This window comes from Sciurus carolinensis, chromosome 17, assembly GCF_902686445.1.
Source record: "Sciurus carolinensis chromosome 17, mSciCar1.2, whole genome shotgun sequence".
Lineage (NCBI taxonomy): Eukaryota > Metazoa > Chordata > Mammalia > Rodentia > Sciuridae > Sciurus > Sciurus carolinensis.
The window spans coordinates 43,482,541-43,501,879 of NC_062229.1; positions in this window are offsets into that span (position 1 = coordinate 43,482,541).

Genomic DNA, 19,339 nt, shown 5'->3' on the forward strand with positions numbered 1-19,339 from the left:
CTAAAGGAACTGCCTGTGAGAATCCTGCTGAACATTCCAAAAAAAACCAAAATCCACCTCCATTTTCCCTAGCACTTTGACACAATAGCACTCATCAGTCACCACTTAGGAGTCCCAGCAACCACCCCAAAGAATGTGCTGTGTGTTTGTACTACCTCCCAGTTATTCCCTATCACGTTACATGAGTATGTAATAATGGCCCACCATGCAATGAACCCCAACTCTATACCAGGAGTCATGCTAGACCATTTATCTTCTCTCTAATCTCCAACTGGAAAACAGGTGCTAATTTTCTCATGTGACAATGGGGCAATGGAAAGCCAGTGTAAGCAACTCATCCAAGATCACACTGTTGACAAGGGTCAGAGTCCATGGGTTGTAAGACCTATGTTGTTTTTCCAACCTGTGCTAATAAGATTAGGGTAAAAACCTTAGCCCTGAAGAACAAACAGGCAACTCTGCTTTGGAAATGTTTGCCACTCCCCTTCCTAAAGACTCACCTACATGAATGCAAAAAACATGTACTGCCTGATTCTCTCAGTTGTGTCCATTGCAAAACCATTCATTGTTGTTGCAACAGCACAAGTAATTTCTCTTTTCAGGGCATATTGATAATCCAACTGGCTTCTAGAGGCGTCAGTCTAACAAGTGGGTCTTTTATTTTACTAAGCATTTGAGCATCATGACTGGGGAGAGCCAAATGGCTCTGTATGATAAGAGAATTGACAGCCATGGAGGTGAGGGCCCAGGACAGCAAGAAACAAGCCAATGAGATGCAAGAGGCACTTGTGTTTCAAGATGTGACATCATGCTGTAACACTTTTGACTGTAGATGATCAAATTATTAGCAAATGTATGGGACAGACACATCTCTTATGGAAACAAATGAAAAGAGACATTCAGATAGCATGTTAATATAGAAAAGGAAAACCCCAAACCAAAGGGGATCTTAATAATATAATTATCTTACAGTTCACGGGAGGGAGCAACTTTGTCTAATTTCAAAGACTTCAAAGTTTTTTAAAGCAGTTTCACATAGTTCAGAAGGGAGGGTTATAGCTGACATCTGGTGGATACATTTACTTAATACTATACATAGACACGAGAATAAATTAGTAAATTGAAGGCCCTTGCAAAATTTTCCACAGCAAGGTAATAAGACCTTTCTTACCCAATTTTCACTCTCACTTGGAATTAAAGGAAGACAGCAAAAATCTCAAAATATATTAGAAAATGCTTACGACTAGACACTTGCAACATCTGAAATGTCGCAGAATTAACATCAGGAATATACAGGTAGGTTTTGCACATCAAAAAGAAAAGCACATAGAATGCTAGAGGGAAACAGGATGTTCATGGAAAGAGAATCCCAAATGGATAAGAACTATATGAATAGATTCCCCACTTCACAAGTAATCAGCAATATGAAAATTGACACCACTTCACACTCAAACTATGCAGATAGAAAAATATCAAGAATGTAAGATGAGGACCCCCATCTTCTGCTAGTGAGAGGATGAACCGGTCAGCCCATCTTTCCTATAAGCACTGATACTAAAACTAGGATTCCTGTTCTGGGAGCATACCCCAAACTCTTACACAGACCTAGAGGCATGGGCCTCCCTGCACCACAGGCTGCAATATCAGGAAGTACAACTCAGGCCAAGGAAGAAGGGAACACAGCCCGGGGGGGGTGGGGGACAACACTGAGTGACCAGCTACCTCCCTGGAAATCTCAGCAGCACCAAAAGCATTGAAATAGACCTGCATGCTGAAATACCAGTTTTTTGGAACACTCTATTTTTGTAAACTACACACAGTTCTATTTTTTTTTTGTAAATTGCAAAATAATATATGAAGAAACACTATATATTTTGCATGAAAACATACACAACCAAGCACACATTCCAAGTGCACTAGATTGGACAACTCTGTGGAACAGACAAGGCTAAAACTGAAATAAAACAAAGGCCGTGACAGGCTAATGATGGTTGCCATCATGAAACGCTGTGATTATCTCAGTCCCTGCACCTGAGCCCTCCCCACAAAACTGCCAGATGTGAACCACCTCGTTACTACCTCTTCCCTGATGTTGTAGAATTTCCCACACGATAGTAGTCATTCGATGATTGGGTAATGGCATCCTTGTGGGGCACACAATCTCAGTCAGAGAGAAGAAAAAAAGGATGGCCAGGAAATGACCATGGGAAGAAAAGCAAGAAAGGAGGAGATGGTCCTGGTTAATAAATGGTCTTCCAGTCTCAGAATTAAAAAAAAAAAAAAAAAAAAAAAAAAGGCACAAGTAGAGATTTACTTAGGAAAGCAAGGACTACATACTCAAAGGGAAAGAGAGTGTGTGAGCTATCTTGAGAGTGAGAAGAAACACTTTGGTCCTAATATCTGTAGGGACAGTAGATAAGGGCTAAACCAGAGTTGGAGTCAGGCTGGGGTGCTGCAATTCCTCACAAGGTTTTCCTCGTGTTTGTGTGTCACGATCGCATCAGGGCACTTTGCAGGATCTATTTTTGCAATCAACAACATGGGACATGAAATTCCAATATATAAAAGGCTCTAGTTCTAAAGTCTGCCCAATCACCCCAATGTCCCCAAGGCAAATGTGTCTCTAGGGATCGCTAAGTCTCCATCAAATTTCTGGAAACCTCTGATCTGGAAATTCCTGCACTTAAAAACAAAGTCCAGAATGATGAGTGAGTGAGCCAACTTTATTTATAGGTGCAGGATAAAGCCCCTAATTCTCAATGTTATTGACAATCCAGAGGGGCCCTGAATCTAAGTCTTAGTCATCAGGAACAAGGAGAGGCAAACTTGAGGGATGGTCTTTTGCTTCCACTACTCCTGCCTTATCCTCTACAGCCAAACTAACAAAGTGTCTTAATTTTATGAGCCTGGATCTGAATGTTGAATTGGTTTGTGTCACATAGGTGGGTTAAACAAGCTTTTCCTACTTCCTCTAATTCAGGGGGCTTATAAACCAGGACCCAACCATTTCATGTGGGGAATGATCCAAGGAATTAGAAACAGCTAGCCTATAGCAGACTTGAGAAGGCATTCTAGATCATACCCAAGCTAGCTTCCAGGTAAAATAGGAAATGAGTTTGTTCTGTGTGGCTTCCGAAGAGCATGGCCAGGGTGAATGGATGGAAACCATGCAGAAGTCAAGATCAGCTCACAAAAAGGAAGAAGAGTGTGACAGTTGCTTTCTACACATGGAAATAGAGAGTTCCCCATCACTCATGGTGTTCAAGCAAAGACTAAGCTATTATCTGACTATGTGATTACAAGAATGCTAGAATCTCAAAACAAAGAACCTCTTCATATAAACCAGCCCCAGGTCACATGATGATTGTGTCCTAGAGGGGACCTTCTCCCTGTGCTTGCTGTTCCTGCTGCTAGCCTCTTGTGTTCTCCACAAGGAAACATGTGAGATGAACCTCTGAAGGATCTGACTTCTGGTGCCACTTACTTTGAATGTACAATTATTCCCTGCGAAAGCAGATGAGCCAGAAAAATAAAGTCTACCATCTGTCTCTCCAGGTTGTTGTTGTTATTTTTTTAAACAATCATCCTACCAGCTCCTGAGAAAACCTTCTCTGGACTACCATGAATCAGATCAGCTTATTTGAAACCATTACCAGAAAGAATGTTGTGCCAGATCATTGATGTGCACAGATAACTCTAAAATGAGAACGAAAGTACAGCAAATAAATTCTAGGATAGTCTGACATACGGGGGACATTATGGTGCCACGGGTTCATCAGAATGATGTTGAATACGGCAGTAGTTATTAAGAATCCCATCATAAAATGAATCTCGATTTAATTGCCTCTGGTTGAGACTGCACATTGGTGGTTTGCCCAGGCACAAACTTAATTCAACCAAAATTAGTCTTAATCAGCTTGGCTGAGTAATGATATAGCTAAAAACCACAGCCAACAGGCAGTTTGAGAGGCTTCTCCAACAATTCATAGTTTAGGGAACAGAACTTTTTAAGAGTGCTCTGCGATGAATTAATCTCTCGCCTACATTTCTGAACACTTCTATTCAATGCCATGGTCATTCACTGTGGAAAGAATGCACTGTGGATAGACCAATGTCTTAAAATAGCCAGAGCAGAGGGTTTGTATTTCAAAGTTCTGCAGTAAGATCTCAGCTACTTCTGAGTGGGTGCCTCATGAGGCTTCAGAGCCAAGAAGATGGCTTATTTTGAATGTCTAGCAAAAGCAGGCATAATTAGACTCTGACCACTCTAAATTACTGCAGATTGCAAGCAGGACCAAAAATGTGCTGGTGCAACTTTTTCCTTCAAAATAGTGATTACAGGTCATATATTTACAAGAATTGATGACATTCAGCTTGTCACAAACACATCTCAAGTGCAATCAGTCTCACCTCCAGGAACCCCTTCATGTCACATCCAAGTATGGGTTTCTTGCTCTCCAAAAACAAGACACTACTCTCTTTCTGGAAAAAATGCACAAATACATCTCATATAGACATAGACAAGGATACTGGGGCAGGGATGGTGGGGAGCAGGAAGCACCATGATTCCCAAAAGTCTGATGTGCATGGCATGCAAAAAATAAAATGACCCCAGAGATTCAAAGAAAATGCATTCTTAACTTAAACCGAGGTATACCTGGGAGTCTGAAGAGTTAATTCTCAGAAGTCTTCAACAACATCTTTATTAAATGCTTCTTCAATTCCAGTTTCTTTTCAAAGATCATTTTAACTTACCATAAAACAGTTTTTAATCACACAGATCAACTCAAAACCAAATAGAAAATTTTCAGTCATTCAGAGCCACATCAACAAGATGGTCAAATAGTGCTGTCTATTGCTCATAGTTCCCACAAAAAGAGACCACAATAAAGAATAAACAACTATATCCCAACGGGAGTGAATGAGGAAATATTCTGGAGAGTAGCAAAGAAGAGGTGAGATTCCCGTGGAATGCAGAAACCTAGCATAGCTCCACAAAGAAGAGAGTGATTCTCCCTGCTTCTCCCACACTGTTTCCCTTACCAGGATCAGCTTGAAGCCAAGATAGACCTCTTATAGGGAAAAGGTCAACGGGAAATCCCCCATAGTCCTCATAGTCATTGCAGATAACTGCACAGGAGACATGTAGAGACCTCACAGACCCACGAATACAGATTGAAGAGCTATCCACAGTTCACACAACTGTATTGCCACAGAGTAGGAGACCACATTGTGTACCTCCCCCCACACCTCTCATTACCTAAGCTACTAGAGCTTGGCACCATCTTAAAACCAGACCAGCTGCTATAATGCATCACACCTTGGGGGCTAGTTTCCAATCATAGCACATCTCCATTCCCAAGACTCTGCCAACATTCCACCATTCTCACAAGAGTGGCTACAGCACCATAAACCTGATTCCTCAGGGACTAGACCCAGAAAAATGGCCATGATCCCAGCTTCCAAATGCATGTAGCTCATCCCAGTAGCCAGGAAATAGGTAAATTTTCACAGAAGGGAAGTTGATGCACAAAAGCAGTTACAGAGCCAACCAGCCCACAACAACTGCATGTGCCTGAACCTGATCAAAAGTCATCCAAGCAGTGGCCCTTCTACTGGGTAAGGTGGCTCACAGTGCCCACAAACACATGGGCCTAATCCAACAGCCAGTCAGTCAGTAGTCATGCCCCTAGCAAAACTGTGCCATTCCATCAGAGTCACAGACACCTGCAACCTAAGCCTTGAACACAACTACAAACATTTCTGATAAGGATTTCAGTAGAAGAAACAGTAGAGACCACACTTAACCAAGTACTCCCAGAATCATAGCTAATACATCATACCCAAATGACACCCTAGCACCCACCCACATGAATGTCTCTATGAAAAAAAGAAAAGCTCCATCAAACTGGAATAGGTGACTACTGTACTAGATGCACAAATATCAAAAAAAGGGCACAAGAAAAATTAAAAGTAAGGAAATATGACATCCCCAAAGGGACACAATAACCCTCCAGGAACAGATCCAAAAGAAGAGAAAATTTGTGAAATGCCTAAAAAGAAATTCAAATGAATAATTTTTAAAACTCAGTGAGATCCAAAGAGAAATCTTACAGCTAAATAATTCAAGGAATGAAATAAATACAATGGAAAGCAAAAACAATAGACAAGATAAAACAGGAGAAAGAATTCTGAACTTGAGGACAAGTCTCTTGAATTAATCTAGTTAGAAGCGGGGGGGAGTAAAAAAGAACAAAGAAAACTACAGAAAATGTGGGACACTATTTAACAAGGAAATATTTGCATTAGGGGAGTTCCAGCAGGAGAAGACAAGAAGAAAGACAAAAAGAGCATAGATAATGAAATAATAACTAAAAAAATCCCAAGTATTTGGAGAAATGTGGAAATCCATACCTCCATGGTACTTTATAATCAAACTGTCAAAAGTCAACAATAAAGAGTTCTAAAGGTTACAAGAGAAAAACATCAAGTCGTGCCTAAGGGAATGCCAATTATAAGAAGAGCATATTTGAAGTCCAGGAGAGAATGAGAATATATATTCAAAATGCTGAAAGAAAAATGCTGCCAGTTAAGAATACTATACCCAGCAAGTCTACCCTTCAAAAATGAAGAAACAAAGTCTTTCTAGGCAAACAAAAACTAAGATAACTCATCACTGCTAGACCTGTCTTACAAGAAATTTTTAAGGAAATCCTACATCTAGAAGTGAAAGGATAATAATTCCTATCACTAAACACAACAATATAAGACTCAATGGTAAAGTGATACACAAATAAGAAAGACAAAATAATCACTACAGAGAACCACCAAATCACAAAGATTTCATTAATAAAAGATTAATGAAAGAGAATAAGGGACAAAGGATAACAAAACAGCCAGGTATGGTGGTGCTTACATATAATCTCAACTACTCGGGAGACTGAGGTAGGAGGATCACAAATTCAAGGCCAGGCTCAGCAACTTTAAAAAACACTGTCTCATAAATAAAAATAAAAAGGGCTGGGGTTATAGCTCAGTGGTAGAGGACTTGCCTCGCATGTGTGAAGCACTGGGCTTGATCCTTAGCACCACATAAAAATAAATTTTAAAAAATGCATCCTATTCATCTACAACTAAAAAAAATATTTTGTTTTTTTTTTTCAAGCATATTAAGTAGGTTTTATTTAAAGGTAATAATACAGACTTCTCCCAGGAGGAAGAAGGGGGCCATGGCTGATGTTCTAAAGTCCCAAGAAGTTTAGTGGTAGAATATCCCTGGGTACAATTCCCAGTACAGAAGAAAAAAAAGAAAAGAGAAGAAAATTTCCCTAATCTTGGGAAAGATATGCACATTCATGAGCATGAGATTTCCAGAACTATGCTAGGCCTCAAAAAAAGTCTTGAAAATTTCAAAAAAAAAAAAAAAAAAGTATATCCTGTACATTTTCTTATCACAATGGAATAAAACTAGAAGTTAACAACAAAAGAAATTTTAGAAATCATAAAAATACATGGAGACTACACATCACATTTTTTAATGAACAATGGGTCAAAGAAATCAAGAGAAATTTAAAACTTTCTTGAAACAAATGAGAATACAACATATCAAAACTTATGGAATATAGCAAACACTGTATTAAGAGAAAGGGGTATAGCAACAAATACCTATCTATTTAAAAAAAGAAAGATTTCAAATAAACAACTTAATGATGAACTTCAAGAATTTAGAAAAGAACATATCAAATCCAGAGTTAGCATAAGGAAAGAAAGATCAAAGTAGAAATAAATGAAATAGTGACAAAAAATTACAAAAGATCAAAGAAACGGGTATTTTTAAAAGATAAACAAAAACCAACAAACCTTTAGCCATACTGAGCAAGGAAAAGCAAAGGACTATCCAAATAAATTTCACCTCTGATTTTTAAAGGAGGTACTACCACTGATGCCACAGAAATATAAAGGATCCTCAGCAATTATTATGGAAACTATGTGCTAACAGGTTGGAAAACCTAGAAGAAATGGACAAATTTATGGACATAGGACCTACCAAAATTGAACCATGAGGACATAAAAACCTGAAGAAACCAATAATGAGATTTGAATCAGTAATTTTTTAAAAATCTCATTACGAAGACTAATCCAAGACCAGATGATTTCACTGCTGAATTTTACCAAACTTTTAAAGATAAGTTAACACACCAGTTCTTCTCAGACTATTTTCAAAAAAAAAAATTGAAAGAGAAGAATTTGTTTGAACTTGTTTTATAAGCCAATATTATGCTGATACCAAAACCAGACAAAGACACCAGAAAAAAATTGCAGATCAATATCGTTAATGAACACACATGCAAAAATTCTCAACAAAATACTAACAAGCTTAATCCATCAACATGTCAACTATATTATATACCATGTTCAAATGGGATTGATTCCAGAGATGCAAAGATGGTACAACATATATAAATCAATAAATGACAACTCTTACCTAGAGAATGAAGTATAAAAGCCCTATAGTCATCTCAAATACAGAAAAAAATGATATGATGCAACATATATTCATGATAAATACTCCTCAGCAAATTAGGTACAGAAGGAACACACCACCACATAATTAAGACCATATATGACAAAACCACAGGGAACATCGTATTAAACAGGGAAACATTGAAAACATTTCGTCTAAGATCCAGAACAAGACAAGGATTCCCACTGTCTTATTTGACATAGTTCTGGAAGTCCTAAACACAGCAAAGAGGCAAGAGGAAAAAAAAAAGGGGGGGGGCATCCGAACTGGAAGGGAGGAATTCAAACTATCCCTGTTCTCATCATGGTGTTATACACAAACAAACCTAAAAACTTCACAAAAAACTGCCAGAACTAATTAAACAAATTCAGGATATAAGATGAACATACAAAAATTAGTTGGGTTTCTATATACTAATAATGAACAAGCTATAAAAGGAATCAAGAGGACTGGGGTTGTAGCTCAGCAGTAGAGCACTTGCCTAGCATGTGTGAAGCACTGGGTTCGATCCTCAGTACCACGTATAAATAAATAAACACATAAAAAAGATATTACATAAAAATAGCTACAAAAAATGAAATACTTATGAATAAATTTAGCCAAGAAGATTAACGATCCCTACAATGAAAACTATACAATACTGTGGAAAGAAATTGAAGGAGATACACACAAAAAAATAGGAAGACATCCCATGATATGGATGGAAAGAACATTTTTAAGTTTTCTGTACTCAAAGCAATCTATAGATTCAATGAAATCTCTATTAAAATTCAACATAGAAAAAAGATACCTAAAATTTAAATAGAACCACAAAAGACCCTGAATAACCAGAGCAATCCTAAGCAAAAAGAACAAAGCTGGAGGCATCGCAATACCTGATTTTAAAATAGACTATAGGCTATAATGACCAAAATAGCATGATGCAGGCATAAAGATATACTGACTAATGAAACAGAAAATCCATGAACAAACCATGTATCTACAATCAACTGATTTTCAACACAGGAACCAAGAACATAATACTGAAGAAAGGAAATTCATTCTCTTCAATAAATGATGCTGAGGAAACTGATACATATAACAAAAGCATAAAACTAGGCCATCTCTTACCATATATAAAAATAAATTCAAAATAGATCAAATGTAAGACATGAAACTAAGAAAACAGGGAAAATAGCTCATGGGCTCTGGGGTTGTAGCTCAGTAGCTGAGTGCTTGCCTAGCACGCATGAGGCACTGGGTTAGAGTCTCAGCACCACATAAAAATAAAATAAATAGAGGTATCATGTCCATCTACAGCTAAAAAAAAAATTTAAGGATCAGAACATGAATATGGACAAAGATTTTTTGGGTATAACCCCCCAAATTGAGGGCAACAAAAGCAAAAATTGACAAGTGGAATTATATCAAACTAAAGTTTCTGCACAGCAAAGAAAACCATAGAGTTAATGGTCAATCTACAGGAGAGGAGAAAATATTTGCAAGTTATTCATCTGACAAGTGACTAAGGACCAGAATATATAAGGGTCTCAAACAATTTAACAAAGAAATCTAATTTTTAAAATGGGCAAATGATCTGTATTGACATTTTTCAAAAGAAAATATACAAATGTCAAGTAAGTTTAAGAAAGCAATGCTCAACATCACAAATCATCAGGGAAGGACTGGGGATGTGGCTTAGTAGTAGAGCTCTTGCCTCTCATGCACAGGCCCCAGGTTCAATGCCCACAACCTCAAAACAAAATATGTGTATACTACTAAATACTTCAAATCATCAGGGAAATGCAAATGAAAACCACAATGATATATTTATCTCACTGTAGTTCAAAAGTTCTTATTATTGAAGAGACTAAAATAACCAATTCCAGTAAGAATGTGGAGAAAAGGGAACTCAAATACTGTTGGTGGGAATGGAAATTAGTACATTTGATATGGAAAACAGTACAGAGGTTCCTCAGAAAACTAGAAATAGAACTACCACATATCCAACTATTTCACTACTGGGTATATATCCAAAGGAAATGAAATCATATCAAAGAAATTCCTTCAGTCCTACATTTATTGCAGCATTAATCACAATAGTCAAGCTGTAGAATCAACTTAAGCATCTATCAATGGGTGAATGGATATAGAAAATATGCTATGTGTACATATGGACTCAGCCATAAAAAAAAGAATGAAATTCTGTCATTCACAGTAACATACATAAACCCAGAGGACATTATTTTAACTGAAATAAATCAGGCACAAAAAGACAAATACAGCATGTTCTCACTGACACATGGAAACTACACATGTTGATTATATATAGAAGTAGTGGTTAGAAGAGTGGTCATCAGAGGCTGGGAAAGAGAAAAAATAGGAGTTCATTGGATTAGACAAAGGGAAATTGAGGGAATGGCTGGGATGGGAATAGGAAAGATAGCAGAATGAATTTGGCATAATTTTCCTATGTTCATATATGAGTACATCACCAGGAAAACTGCACATCATGCACAACCACAAGAATGAGATCTTCATTAGAAAAAGTTATACTCCATGTATGTATAATGTCAAAATACACTCTACTGTCATGTGTATCTAAAAAGAACAAATATAAAAGTGCTGGGGAAGGTGAAAGGTAGTAGGGTGGAGAGAAGCAAGTAAATGGGTACAGGAGTATATTTAGTTAGGGGGAATAACATCTCATGTTCTAGAGAACCATGGTATAAGTATGGTTGGCAGCAACTAATGGCTTATTTCAAAAGAGCTAGGGGAGAGGATTTTCAATGTTCTCAATACAAAGAAACGATAAATGTTTGAGATGACAGATACGCCAATTTCCCTGATCTCTCATTACACATTATATACATGTATTTAAATATCATTCAGAAGTAAGTACAATTATCCTAGTTAAAAATGTATCCTAGTTAAAAACACTCTTCACCCATTCATTTGCATTCATGTTTACTATGCCTTTTGGGCCAGGTAATATACTTGAATTGTTACAAGTTAATGAAGCCAAAAACAGCAGAATTGAAATATAAACAATACAGCTCACGTGGAAACCGACAGCATATGGCTCACTGAGCCCATGAGAGGTTTTTCTGTCAATGAGAGAAACAGGTGAGCACCTTGAGTGATCACAACTGAGGATACAGTTCAGGGCTTCCCAAATTGTGGGCATCTAAGAACAACATGAGAGGCATTTGGCACATATACAGAAAAATTTCTTTAAAAAAAGAGGTATTATCATCATAATAATGTTTTTCAATTAATGATTTAAAACATCATGGTTGCTCTGTCAGTGAAAGGAAACAAGATACCATTTGAAATCTTTCCCATAGGTGTCTTTGCATGCCTTAATGATAGCTAGCCTGTCTGAGATGAGAAAATACTACCCTGTTGAGAGAAGAACATTGAAATGAGCTCAGAGTCTGGAGGACCCCATGAAACAATACCCTTAACCTGCCCCATCCAGGAGTCTAATGTGGAAAGAGAAATTTCAGTTAGGTTTAGAGCAGAGAGGATGTGGGCTCCTATTCTTGGGCACAGACTAGGAAGACAACAAATCTCAATAAGAGAAATGGTAAACAAGTTTATCATTCCTCAAAGTAACCAGGAAATTTATCAGGACAATTTTACGACACTGAGAGAGCCCCAAAGTAGCCTGAGTTTAGATAACATCACAAAATTTCCCATAGCTCTATTTGATATAGGAACCGAATCACTGTGTGTATTGCATCTAAAAATGGCACACAGGGAATCTGACTGGAAAGAGCTTGTGATTAGAAATGAGGGCAAAACTGGTTCTGTGCAAACCAATAGCAGAAGGTCTCAGATGAATCCTATGAACTGGACTGATAACTACACAGACCAGGGGCTCCCACCCATGAATTAACACCACAAGGAAGTTATTCCCAAGATCTAATGTGCACCAGAATTACCTAACGAGCTTGCTATAACATAGGTTCTTGGATCCCAACCCAGACTTCCTGGTTCAGCAGGTCCAGGGTGGGGACTCAGAATTTGCATTTCTAACAAGTTCTCCATGATGCTGATGCTGCTGCTCTGGGGACCACATCTGGAGAACCACTGCCTCAACATATCCTAACCCTACTGATATGAAATCCAGATGTAAGAGGGAGCTTCCAGCACAATGGAGCTCATAGTGGGAGCACATTCACGGAAACAAAGACTTACCTCCTCACACACCTACACATGCGGATTAAGATTTTTATCCATTATGGAGATATGGACAAAGGGCTTCCTAAATCTCTATTTGATTATTTTCTCTTCCAGAAAATATCACTTCTTATTCTAGTGTAACATTGAATGGAAATCTTAAATATACCAAATAATATATTAGTAATATATTGCTTTAACACTTTATGAAAAAAAGTCATTAAGTGTAGAAACCTCTTTGCAAGGATTAAGTGCTATAAGTAAATTTTATACAGGATAACAATGATTCTGCTAAAATATGTCTTATTGAGCCACTTCTTTCCTCAAAATTCCCCAGTAGCTTATTCAGATACCTGTCTTATTCAGGTAAAATGTATAGACCATCATATGTGGCCTGCCATGTCTATGCATGGCCTGGGGTCCAGCTACCCCTGTCCTCCTCACCTGCACTCCCAGCTCACTCACTCTGCCTGATCTTCCTGACCCATCTTCTGTTCCTTAAAAAGCCTCAGGACTCAACAAATTATTTATCTAAATGTATACATATTACACATATATACATCTGTCTATATATATTTATAGAAAGAGATATACAGGTATAGAAAACTTTTTTCACGCTACAGATGGAAACCTGATCTTGCACATGCTTAGGCAAGCACTGTACCACTAAGCTACACCCATAACCCAAAGTTAGATTTTAGTTCCTTTTATTTATTCATTGCCTACTAGAATGTAAACTTCATGACAAAAGGAAATTTGCTTTGCTTACTGCTACACTCCAAATGCCCATGAAGTACCTGGCGCATAACACCACTCAGTAAATAACTGTCAAAAGAATGAAGAGAAAGGTCCCAGCTGGCCAAAGAAACCAACAACTCTGCTCCTATAAACAACCTAAGGGTTGAACATCACCTGATCAACCTAAGGAAGAACATCACCTGACCAGGATGGTGCCCCCAACTGCTTTTGCATGTCCACCTTCCCCTTCCTCTCCCACTAAACATCCACTCAACAGGACTAAGAAAGAAGCACATGTGTGCTCTCTTCAAGGCAAAAGGAGAACTCAAGGGTGAGGTGAATTGCAAATCTGGAAACCAGGGGCAAGGAGACAATGCCCGCTCCCCACCAGGTGACCACCCTCAGGTAAGGATGCCTGTGATCCCACAGTCCAAGGATAGCCCTGGTTAACATTTGAGTGAATAAACATCTTTCCAAGACCTTCCTATATGAATAATACTTAACCATATTAATCACTTTTTCAACTTTTAATGTAGACTTGACTCTAGACAAAGATCTCTAGGACTTCCTCCATGAGGGACCCAAAAATCACATGGCTAGAAAAGAACAACAGAAGAGAAAGGTGGGGGCACATGAAAGACGGTATACACAGTATTTTCCCCAGGTTTTCTGGAAGCTGACAATTTCTCTGCTCTAAGGTCTGTCACTGTAATTGCTTTTGGTTTAAGTATTAAGTTTAGATAAGTAATGTCAAAAGGGTCACAAATTTTTTCATTCTCAGTTTTTATCAGAAGTGCTACAGTTTAGTTTTCAATTATCACGGTCTTCATTGGAGACATCTGAGAACTCAAGGAGTTTTGTTCTTTTGAGTTCAAACTGACAGAATCCTTCCATTGAATCACATTAAAATTTATTCCAAGTGGCTTTTAACATTTGGACCTTACAAAAAGAGATCGAGTTTTTCTGAATCAAACTGTATCTTCTATTTTAATGCAGTGATGAATTCTGAGTGAAGCTGCCTAGGTTATACTTCAATGAAATGAAAGAGAAGCCACAGAAGAGAGATAGAAGTGACTTTCAATGCAAAGTGACTAGGAGTTTAGGAACCTGGTGTGGTGGCTCACCCCTGTAATCCCACAGCTTGGGAAGATGAGGCTGGAGGATCATAAGTTCAAAGTCAGCCTCAGCAACTCAATGAGGTCCTGAGCAACTTAGCAAGACCCTGTCTCAAAATATAATATAAAAAGGGCTGGGGATGTGGCCGATTCCATGGTTTAAGCACCCCTGGGTTCAATCCCTGGTACAAAACAATAAGTAAATAAATCAACAAAATAAGAAGTGAGTACAACCTCACATTGAGTTTGGAAAATCAGAGTACTGTTGTTTTCAGTGGCACTGAGACGTTGCCCTTCCAGCATATTCTTAATTTTTTCTCCACCTGTGTTTTCTGTCCATTTCCACCACAGCGCAAGATACACAGGTTCTCAGTAAATTGATGAATATCTTTGCATGTACAGAAATCTCAATACCTTTAGTAATTTTATCTGTGTGTGGTGTTGGCAATTGAATCCAGGGCCTCACATATGCTAAATATGCCCTCTACTACTGAGCTACACTCCCAACCCTTCTGGTAATTTTTTTTAACATCAAGATTGCATTTTTTAATCTTATTAAGTCATAATAAGGGCTCAAAATGGCATCATTATTTCTCCACAGTCTCCCAGATGACAGCAGCATATATGGTGAAAACACTGTGAACTTCAGAATGTAGGAAGTTATTTGGATCCTGGCTTTATTATCTCTTGTGTCTTTGGACAAGTTGTTGAACTTTCTTTTGTCTCAATGTTCTTATTTTTGAGATGTGAATAATACCTATTTTGTGTTGGAAGAAAATTCTTTCCATGGGTCTTGTGAACTCATGTGGCATGAAGGGCATGCCAAGAAAGCAGGGTCCCGACTCCTGTTTACCCAGATCTCTTCTCAGTATTGTGCTTGTAGCAAGCAACCTTGAACAATGAAGTAATGTCTCCCCATCTAGAACAAAGAACATACTAACTGGCTCTTACTCTTAAAGTGGTAGATTCTCCAAGATCAGGGCTCCCTATCTATGACATGAACCAACAACAGGCAGGGTGTCTGTCTAGACCTGTGTGATCTCCCCTTGGGATCTTGGTAGCCAAGAGAACTGACACTAATGCTGATGCTTCTGCTCTTTGCTAAGACAGTATTAAAGTCCTTTGTCTCTGACCTGGAAGTCTCATATCTTCTGCTAGCGTCAGAAATAAGAAACTAATATTCACTAGAAAAGGCGTGTTATATATTAATAGGCTAACATATTAGCTTGTAAATAGGGTAAAATAAAATTCCACACCTGACACTTTACAGAGCTATAGCAAGATTAAATTAGGTAGCACCCAGCAAAGAGCAGACTCTAATAAACACAAATAACATTTTTCCTTTATCATATCTAAATTTCTTTCATTATTGTATGAAAATAGTTCTCAACAAAATCATGATGACAGGAAGGTTGTGCCTCCCTTCACACTTCCAATAGGCTCTCTCTTGTATCTGTCCCACGTGCAGTGGTAAAGGAATCAAATCCTCCTAGAAGGGCTTACAGCAGTCCTCTCTGGAGGTCCAAGTGGTTGTAACGGTAGAAAAATCTTCAAGTCATGAGCCTCTAATAATGGAATTCCAGACCTGCAGTGGAGGTAGCTATTGGGGAGTAAGGAAACTACATCTACACTCTTCAAATTCCGACACTGTTTTCCATATTTACCAACTCTCTATCCCTACACAGGATCCTCTGAAATTCACCTCACATTAGGGAAGGGAAAGGAAGGAAATGTTATTAAGAGTTTATAGCCAAAATGAGAAGAATTACAGGATGATTAATGAGAAGACTGATAGGGTCCAAAACAAGGTAACAAAACAGACAGACTCATTACTAGATGGTGATAACCTGGTGTTTACCTCGAATATGCTCAGGAACAGAAAGGTTGCTTGCTCTTTGTGTTAGTTTCCTATTTCTGCTGTAACGAATTACCAAAATTTGGTGGCAAAGCCATACAAATGTGTTGCCTTACAATTCCATAGGTGTAAAGTTCAACAGGTTTCATCAGACTAAAAATCAATGCTGACAGGGCAGATGTCTTTCTGGAAGAATCTTTCTTGATTCTTTTTCTTTCTTCCATAGGTCATATGCATTTCTTGGCTCCTGGCCCCCTTTTCCCATCCCTGGCAGGTCCAGTTCTTTTCACACTGCCATCTCTCTACTTCTGTGTAGCAAGAAATGGTTCTCTTGCTCTTAAGGACTCATGTGATTACAGTGGGCCCCTGGGATAATCCAGGATAATCTCCACATCTCAAAGTCCTTAACCTTAATCCTGTCTGCAAAGACCCTTTTGCCAGAGAAGGTAACATATTCACATGTTGGGAGGAGAGGAAGATTAGGACATAGAATAATTAGGGCTAATTAGGACTAAGGTGGAAGGGCACTGTGCCTACACACAACTTCTAGAAGCCTCTCCATGGTTGCAATTTTCAAAGCTGTTCAACTTGAACGTTTCAAAAAAGTGAACGTTTCTCTAAAGGTGAAATGTCTCCACCATGGTGAAGAGAATGAACAGTGCCAACTGGCAGTGTGTCTTTAATTTTTGTTCAATCTCTACACATCACCAGAAAAAAAAAAAAAAAAAAAAAGGAATCCGAGGAATGCTCTCAAGAGCCTAAGGGAAGTCACTCAGTGCCAGTAACCATGGAGATGGAAATTTTGAGAAGAGGGTTAACATCCTTTCTGTGAGAGCGGATGAAACCAAAGCCTTCACCTTGCAGAACAGACCCTTGGTAGTTTTATGAAACTCATGGACTTTTCATTTACAAACCTTGGGTAGCAAAGAATGGAGCCTGAGGTATCCAGATTGCTTTTTCACGAAGCATCAGGAATGTCTTCAATGACTCCAACCCACCAGATTTTTTTTTTTTTTAAACGATGAGGGGGTTAGGGGGATAAATTGACAGGACAATGTGCAGTCTGCTACCTGAGAGTTATAGCTGGTGATGGGAAGAGAGGAAAATGTGCGTGCACTTTGTAGAAAACACTCAGGAAAATCCATTCACTCAAAAATATTTGTTGAGCACCTCTCTATGGGGAAAAAAAATAATATCTGTGTTGGTGCTCTGGACTTTGATGAATTAGTTGGGAAGCCCACCCTTAGGGAATTTGCACTCTGGTACTAGAGATTAATAAATCATTCTGTGACCTTAGGAGATGAAGACTAGCCTTCCAGATCAGGGTTTCTCAAACTTTCATGTGTCATGTCTTTTGTTAAAAATGCAGGTTCACCAAGTCCAGGATTCTGCATGTTCAACAAGCTTCCAGGTATTGGTGGCACCTGTGTCACTAACGCAAAGACCACACTAAGTAGCAAAAATCAAGGCAGTATTTCTAAATCTCACTGCACTTAAAAATCAACTACAAAAATGGGGTGGGAGGGAGTGGGGGACAGAAAGATGGTAGAATGAAACAGATAGTATTACCCTATGTATATGTATGATTACATGAATGGTGTGAATCTACATTGTGTACAACCATAGAAATGAAAAGTTGTACCCCATGTGTGTACAATGAACCAAAATGCAGTCTGTAAAAATAAAAAAGATTTTAATTAAAAACAAATGACTCCACAAAGGAAAAAAAAAATCATCTACAGCCAGGCACGGTAGCACATTCCTGTATCCCAGTGACTGGAGGCTGAGGCAGGAGGATTGCAAGTTCAAAGCCAGCCTTAGCAAAGGCCACCTGCTAAACAATTCAGTGAGACCCTGTCTCTAAATAAAATACAAAATAGGGTTGAGGATGTGGCTCAGTGGTCAAGTGCCCCCGAGTTCAATCCCTGGTATCAAAAAAAAAAAAAAAAAAATCATCTGCAGATAAAAGTTTAAAACTTGTGCTCCAAAAAGGAGTTTTTCAGGATCATTTTCCTTAATAATTAAATTTAGCAAGGGAAGCTGTTTAAGCAGTTACATGAATTAACATGTTAGAGCCACAGAATAGTACAGTTACCTTAATACTATTTACATTGTCCAGATAATTGCACAAAAACTTTTATCTATTCCATTAGCCCAGATCATTTCTTAGGATGTCCATGATTCCCTATAGCCTGCTCACCTTCATCTGAAGAGTGAACCCATGAAAGTAGAGAGTAGGAAGGTGGTTACAGCCACTGGGGTAGGATGAGGAGATATTCATCAAAGGGTACAAAGTGGCCAGGTGCAGAGGCACACACCTGTAATCCCAGTGGTTGGGGAAGCTGAGGCAGGAAGATAGCAAGTTCAAAGCCAGCCTCAGCAACTTAGCGAGGCCCTAAACAACTCTAAAAAATAAAAAGAGCGGAGGATATGGCTCAATGGTTAAGAGATCCTGGATTCAATCCTCGGTACAAAAAAAAAAAAAAAAAAAAAAAACGGGGAATACAAAGTTTCAGTCAGACAGGAAGAATAAGTTCTAGAGATCTCTTTATAACAAGTTTATAAATAATAATTATTATTGTATAAATAAATTGCAGAGAAAGGAGATTTTAAATGTTCTCACCACAAAAGAAAAAAAGGATAAGTATGTGAGGTGATAGAAATATTAAGTAACTTGATTTAATCATTCCATAATGTATACATAGATCAAAACATTATGTATACCATAAATATATGCCATTTGCATTTATTAATTATAATAGAAAACTAGATTCCATTCTTATATATAAAAACTAAACTAGAAATTTCAGAAGCAATATGATCGATGTCCCCTGAGAAGTTGAAAATAGGAAAAAGATTGAATTAAAATGAGGAATAACTCCAAGAAATAGAAGAAATGTTTTTCAAAATATATGAGTTTTCAAGTTGAAAAGGCACATGATG